Below are 7,598 nucleotides of genomic sequence, written 5' to 3'. Positions count from 1 at the left end.
CCCATTTTAAGTATTATATTATACCTTACATATATTACTGATTACACAAAGTGACAATTCTCAATCATATGGATGGATGGAGAGAGAGAGAGAGGAAGGAAGAAAGAGAAGAAGAGAGGGAGGGAGAGAAGGATGGAGTTGGAGGGGGAGAGAGAGGGAGGGAAGAAAAAAGACACAGGGAGATATAGGTGGAGATAGAGAGGGAGTGACAAGGGAGAGACGGAGAGAGAGAGAGAAGGGGAAGAGAGAGATATGAAGACACAAAGATGGAGGGGAGAGAGATGGGGAGAGAGAGAAGGATAGAAGGAGGGAGATAGTGGTAGAGAGAGAGAGAGAGAGAGAGAGAGAGAGAGAGAGAGAGAGAGAGAGAGGGAGTTGGGAGAGAAAGGGAGAGAGAGGACTTGATAAAGAGAAAGGTGGAGAGAGAGGGGGAGTGAAAAGGGAGAGATGGAGGCAGAGTGAGGGAGAGAGGATAGCAGGAGGGAAGAGAGAGAGAAGGATAGAGATAGAGAGGAAGAGGGAGGGAGAGAGTGATAGATAGATACAGAGAGAGAGAGTGTTTATGTTTGGGGGTGATATAGAGAGACAAAGTAGGGGATAGATTGATATATATGTAGAGAGAGAGAAATAACATGTGTGTTTGGGGGCGGTGAGATAGAGAGACAAAGAAGGAGAGTTGGAGGGAGATAGAGATATAAATGGAGAGAGAGAGAGAGAGAGAGAGAGAGAGAGAGAGAGAGAGAGAGAGATGGGGGAGAGAGGGAAGGGGAGAGAGAGAAGCAGTGAGGGAGAGAGATAGACACAAAAATGGAGGGGGGGGAGAGGGAAGAAGAAAGAGACACACAGAGACAAATACATATATTATATAGTATTATATAATATTGAACATTATTAACTATAGAGAAAGAAAAGTAAGAATTTTACAAAAGGTAAAAGAAATTGGATTTAGAAGCCATAAATATTTTGGTTTTTCATCTAAATAGATGCATTTATTTCAGTGTACATATTGATTCATTATCCTATTTGATCGAATGCACTTGGTGCATTGATTTCAATGTAGTTGTTGATTTCTAATCTGATTTGATTGCTTGCACTAGATGCTTTGATTTCAGTGTAGATGTTGATTTCTAATCATATTCGATTGCTTGCACTAGATGCATTATTTCAGTGTAGATGTTGATTTCTAAACTTATTTGATTGTTTGCACTAGATGCATTGATTTCAGTGTAGATGTTGATTTCTAATTTTATTTGAATTCTCGCAGTAGATGCATTGATTTCCTTGTAGTTGTTGATTTCTAATTTGATGTAACTAGACATAAGATGTACATTAATTTCAAAGTAATTAGATTAATAGTGTGCATTGATTTCAGTGTAAGGACAAAATAATTATTGACGATGTGCATTGATTCTTGTGTTAAAGTAATTCAACCATAAATAATACTTGAATTCTCATCTTAAATAAAATGTTCACTTACCTAAAATGTTTTGTTTTTGAAATTATAAACTATTTCTAATTGCCTACATTATTATTATTCTCATTTTCCATCATTCAACATTGTTAGTCACTTTGCATTCAAACGACGTAATGGAAAAAAACTACTATTGAAACTTACTTGGGGTTTAACACTCCATAAGTCACAATGATTGACTTTGGAGAAAAATACTATTAATATTGGAGTGCAAGAGAGACAAGATATGATGTTTACTACAAAATCTTGAGTTAAAGAATTTGAATGGTCTACGATTTCAACCGCCCTTTTCATATGATCCATATGAAAATATGGCAAAACTAATAGGTGTGACACTAAGAACGGTAGAAGAAAATAGCTTGAGATTGATCACAATGAATACATTTTTATTATTCCCATTTTCTATCATTCAACATTGTTACATTTTCACTTTTCATTCAAAACTTTTGTTTCAACATTTTTCATCATTCAACTTATTAACAATATCTATTATCTCGACAAACTAAGGTAACTAAGCAAATTTAAAATTAAAATGACTAGATTAATTTTAGAAATATTTAATATATTTAAAATGATCAGAGTAATTAGATGTTCAACAAATTTTCCATGGTTGCACATGACTAAATCTAGCCTAGATCCATCTTATCCTCGAATCTATCAAGCGCTAAGTGGGATGAAATCTCTCGAGATGCAAACCTTTCCACAAGTTTTGCACTAAAAAAAGAGGTTTTCACCTCGAGATATTTCATCCCTCTCGATTCTTAATATATATGGGGTTAATATTGATATAGGATGGTTTAAGTAATAAAAGTTATTAAAAAAATAAAGTTAAGAAGATATTGTTTTTAATACAAATTTTCCTTTTTAAATGTGTGAGTTAGGGATTTCTATTATATTTCCACTATAAAAAAAAGTACATAGTCTTATCTACTGACATGCCACTTGGGTAATGACACTAACAACACAATTGAATTTCCTTTTTCCATATAATTATATTTTCAAAACTAATGCAATAATGCAAAATAACAATTCTGAGAATGTTAGGATTACTACTTCCTAGCATATATTTATAATCAAACTAATTAGCAAGTTCATTGTTGATGGAAAGTAAAGCAAAAAACTAAATTCTTAACATGTTACCTTGGAGGTGAGTCAACTCATATGAACATTTGATTCTCTTCTTCTTCTTAAGAATCAAAGAATTCCAACTTTGTTATCCTTTTTGCCAACTAGGAGACATTGTTGTCCATTTATTTTCACCTATATTTGGAAAGAATCTATGCAGAGCAAGTTTTCTTGTCGGAACTCCTCTCCACTTATACTTTTCCATGATAATTTTCGCTAGTAAATATCCAGTATTTGGAGATACCTGTTGTATCGACCTCTATCAATGCCAATGTTAGGGATCCACTGACCCGCCTTTCTTTTAATTTCTACATTCTAAATAAGTTTCCTTTCCACTCCAACTTTAACTTTTGCAATATTGATTTCATTTCTTGCCTCTTGAGACATCTACTCCAAGTATATAACAAATGAGTTCTCAACATTTAGTTGTGTGTGGGCAAGAGGGTTACCCTTGCATCCATGGTGGCCCCTACAAGTTTGGCTAGCACCAATGTGAGGCATGGTATTTGGTTTGCATGCCTTAACAAAAAGAAGGCATCGTAGGAAGGGAGAAATAGACCAAAGAGATTTCATAGGGGGGTTTGGCTTCAATAGAGGATGGATGGAGGTAAGTAAGAGAAGACACCAAGTATAGTCGACCCTGAGGTGACTCTGAATGGAGGAAACAAAGAAGGCAGGGTCACTCACTCAAAGGGAAGGTGACAATAGAGAATTTACCAATGAGTTTGAACTCCACTAAAACATAAGCAAAACAAACACAAAAAGGAAGTCGAGATCAGTGCTTCTCAAGGAGAACAAAGAGGGGGTAACCAGGGTGGTTAGATGGCCCTTCCAACCAAGAAATGATGTAATTGTTGAGAGAAAAATGAGAGTGAAAATGTAAAATAGAGAAGGCCTGTTAAAATCTCTTAGCCCAAGGAAAGACACCAATGAATGGTATGCTAGAGAAACTCTATGTTTTATGTAGTCTCATCCAACCTCCATGTCATGGACCATTGTGGATGGGTATGGTGGTGAGGGTGAGTTATAATCATAGTTGAATGAGGAGGAAACAACTAGGATGAAGGTAATGAGCCTTGTACTAACTCCGTTAGAAAATGTCGAACATGGTAGTATGAATTGTGATGCATTATGGATATGTGGAATAGTTATATTTTATGTTTTGATATATTGAAGTATAAATTAATTGGTTTGGGTAGGTCCCTAGTTTGTTTTTGTTTTTGTTTTTTTTTTCCCGATTAGATTTATGAGAAATTTTACCAAAAAAATATATGACTTAGTTTATATAATTGTTTTGTAGATCCATCATGTAACAAGTTGATTGTCGACACGTTTCGAACCATCTAATGTAGTTTATTATTAGGACGATTAGATTAAATAAAAAAATCTGATTCAACAAAGTTTAAAAACAAAGAGTCTAAATATACAATTATAATAAAAGATAAAAGAAAAAAAAAAATTTCAAAACTCCACAATAATTAATTAATAGATTATATGTAAATTTACAACACTCAATAATTTGTGATCATTCAATTCTCAGGTCCTTGATAATGGGTGGAGTGTCCACCTGAAACTTTGGACAAGATTAAAAATCATTCACATAATTTCACCTGCAAAATGTCTCTCAATATGAATAATTGCGGAAATATACACTCTCTTATTCCTAGCCTCTACGGGGAGGCTTATCTCAAGGAGATCAAGTTATTTGAGAAGTTGCGCTCAAAGCTATACAAACAAGTTGTTGAAGCATTCGTAGCACTTGTTTATGATCATTCAATTCTCAGGTTCCTGACATTCGTAGCACTCGTTTATGATTATTCAATTCTCAGGTTCTTGACAATGGGTGAAATGTCCATCCAAAACATTGGACAAAATTAAAAATCCTTCACATAGTTTCACCCACAAAATTTCTCTCAATAAAAATAAATAATTTAAAAAAAATAGATAATAATAAAATGTTAATATTCAAACCATATAAATAATAGATTATATAAAAATATAAAGGTAATAGCACTGGGATTGAATAAAATAATTAAATAAAATTAAGGGTCAAATAAATATATAAAGTTTAAAAATTATTATAAATAAATAAAATAAAATTAGATGTAAATATTAATAAAAATATTATTATAAATAAATTATATTATTAATACAAAATAAATTAATAGCTATATTAGTAAAGAGTCAAATAAATTAATAAAAAGGAAAAGGAAAAAGAGGGGAATACAAATAAATAAGTAAAAAGAAAAAAAAAACTTTAGAGAAGGTTGGTTGGTGATACATTTGTCATTTGGCTCCAAGGCAGGGGAAAACTTGAATTCATTATGCATCATATTAATATCCTTTTTGAATTCATTAAATTCACGATGGATATTGAAGTTAATGTTATCATTCTCTTTCTTGATTTCCTCATCACCAAGAAGGAGAGGATGGCTCCATCTCCCATAAGGTTTCCACAAGAAGACTCACACCGAACAATATCTCCATGCCAATTCCCACCATCACCCAACCCAAAATATTTAGCGTTTTGAACATTCTTGCTACCATAGCCCTGAGGATTTCTAATGATCTTCATATCAATTATGAGAAAGCTCACTTTTGGAGGTTTTCATGAATAATGGTTGTAGAAAGCATCAAGGCCTGAAATCCTTCCAAAAAGAGGAAAAATGACTGAGGGCTAAGATTGATCCCAACAATCCTATTTCCAATGTTCATCCTCTTTTTATTCAAGGAACTACCGACACGTTAGATCGTATTCTTAAGAAGAATAATATCTCTACCACCTTCAAGTCGCTTAACACTATTTGGTATTCCGTTAAGTATGTCAAAGATTGGATTGGCCTCTTTAACTCTAAAGGTGTTTACATGATCCATTATTCATGTGCAAAGCCTTATATAGGTGTGATGGGTCATTCTATCAAGCGTATAATTTAGGAGCATGGTGTAGACATTAAGCATAATCGATCTCACTCTATGGCTCTTGCTAAGCATTCTCCAAAGACTAAACATCACATTTGTATTGAAGATATCCATATCATTGCTAAGATCTCTCATTATCATTACAAAAGCTCTGAGAGGTCATTAAGACAAAGAAGCAGTCTGCCAATAGTCTTAATAGGGATGATGGTCAAAGAATCAATATAAATTGGATCCTTTCCTTCTCTTCAAATCATTCTTCATCTTGATTTTAATCTATCTTTTATTTTTCTAATTTTATTAGTACTTACTTATTTTTATTCCCCTCTTTTTCTTTTTACCTTTGATTATTTTATTTTACTCTTTACTAATATAGTTATTCATTTTTTTTATTAATAAGATAATTTTTTTATAACATTAATATTATTAGTATATCTATATTATTTACTTTATTTATCTATAATAATTTTTAAATTATTATATATTTATTTGACCTTTAATTTTATTTAATATTTATTTAATATATATTTAATTCTAGTTTTACTACTACCCTTTTCAATACCATTAGCAAATTATCTAATGAGACTTTGTATAAGGTGATTAATAGAACTTCCCATTCTTGGTATGACAATGACTGTAAAATTGCCAGGAAAATGATCAGATACACTCCTAATGAAATCATTAAGGTCCAGAATATAAGTATATACAAAGTTTTCATCAAAAGGAAGAAGAAGACATATATTAATAAGAGACAAGAGCATCTTCTCCATCTTTCCAAATTTGCGCCCAAAAAGTTTTGGCGAAATGTACTTGTTTGTAAAACTAAATATAATCATTCTATTCCTTTAGAAAATTGGGATAACTATATTAAGAAATTGTATGACTCAATTCAACAATTGTATGACTCAATTCAACAATTGTATGACTCTTCAGGCACCATGGGCACAATCTTAAACACTCATATTAAGGAAGATATATTTTCTCTAGAAGACATTGACTCTGGGATTAATAAGCTCGCTAATGGGAAAGCTAAAGATATTGAAGGATACCAAGTTGAGGTCTTTAAAATGGGAATATATGTCCTCATTCCTCATCTCCATAAGCTTCTTAATTTAGATGTAAAGCATGGCTTCCCTAAGCTTTGGACGCAAAGCCTTATTGTGCCTATCTTTAAAAATGGCGATAAAAGCATTCCCTCTAACTACATGACCATTATGATAAACCACATCCTAGCCAAGCTATATGGGCTCATTTTGGAAATGAATCTTAGCCTTTGGCTCAAAAACCATGGTAAAAGAGCTAAAGGGAAAGCTAGTTTTAAGAGACATCACCCGACTATCAAGCATCTTGTCACTCTCAGAATCATTGTAGAGGAATGTTGCAATAGTAAAGTCGACCTCTTCTATTGTTTTGTGGACTTTAGGTAATATTCCGACATTATTCCTTGAGATAAGATCTGGGGGAGACTTGAAGATATCATGGTTCCTCCTAAACTGAGGATTATTGTGATCCGCCCCTACGAGACTATCATTGCCAATCTTAAGACCAAAAAAGGGTGGTCTAAATATATTAAAATGCAATATCGAGGTTAAGGAAGGGTGTCCCCTATCCCCTACCCTTTTTGGTATTTACATCGATAAGCTAGAGGAGTGTCTGGAAACTGCATGATGCAAGGGCATCAAGCTTGTTGTATGATCATTACTCTTCTCCTTTATGTTGATGATATCATTCTTCTTGCAAAAAGCCATGATGACCTAGACAAGCCGCTTAAGAATCCCCATGTCTACTGCTCCAAGATGGGTATGACAGTTTATACCGACAAAACTAAAGTCATGATCATTAAATCCAAAAATATCTCCCATGGTAGTTTCGTCTATGATAACCATTGCTTAGAGCAGGTTTCTTCTTATAAATATTTGGGTATTGACTTTCCTCATCAGCTCAATTGGAATTACAACATCATGAAAATGATTACTGGAGGTTGGAAAGCTTATTATGAGCTTGAAAACAATTGTAAGTCGGTTGATCTTTGCATTTGGAGTAAAAAAAAGTTCCTCTTTGAGACTCTCGTCACTCCTGTTAGCTT

The sequence above is a fragment of the Pinus tabuliformis genome, chromosome 3_1 (genome assembly GCF_031772625.1).
Source record: "Pinus tabuliformis cultivar Carrire ecotype Pingquan chromosome 3_1, CPIR1, whole genome shotgun sequence".
NCBI lineage: Eukaryota > Viridiplantae > Streptophyta > Pinopsida > Pinales > Pinaceae > Pinus > Pinus tabuliformis.
Note: the sequence above shows the minus strand (reverse complement) of the source record.